At 32.6% G+C, this 620-nt stretch overlaps 1 protein-coding gene across 1 annotated transcript in view; it reads right to left on the minus strand.

The window, feature by feature from the left end:
• CEP128 (centrosomal protein 128kDa) overlaps positions 1-620 on the minus strand; it is a 414,369-nt gene that overhangs the window by 159,656 nt on the left and 254,093 nt on the right. The window lies entirely within an intron of this gene.

Here is a 620-nt window from a genome sequence, read left to right on the forward strand (position 1 = left end):
GATGAATATAATCAGAAATGTACAGGATTATATATGTATAAAGATTGTCATTCTCTTGCTATTTATAACAACTCCATTAAAAAACCTAATGTCCGACAATAAGAAATTAGTTATCATTTCCTTCAAGAATATGATGAACGCTAAGGACTCTTCACGTCAGAAATATACACATATGCTTTACTTCTGTAACACACACATGCACAGACACATACCATATGAACATGATATAAAAACTGCATTGCCATCTAACTTTTAAAACTATTAAAGGAGTCAATAACAATTTCATAATATATAGGAGATAACTTTTAGGGTGATGAAAGGAAGAGGATGCAAAGTTTTCAGAGCAGTGAAAACACAATACACTTACTATTGAAATTAAAGTGATTGGCCTAAAAAACTTAGAGAGATAGCAGATAAAATTCAAAAATTAAAGACTACAAATACCAGGGATTCATACTGGTCTGGGACCCGGGGATTGGGGCCCACAATTTTATAGCAAATGGGAAACACTGTAAGATTTAAGTATAGGAAAGTCATGATTAATTGATGTTTTAGATGAACTTCTCAGGTTGCTTTACAGAGGAAAAACTGTTGAGAAACAAGCCTTCTTGCTAGAAATC

This window comes from Propithecus coquereli, unplaced genomic scaffold (genome assembly GCF_000956105.1).
Source record: "Propithecus coquereli isolate 6110/MARCELLA unplaced genomic scaffold, Pcoq_1.0 Scaffold5, whole genome shotgun sequence".
NCBI lineage: Eukaryota > Metazoa > Chordata > Mammalia > Primates > Indriidae > Propithecus > Propithecus coquereli.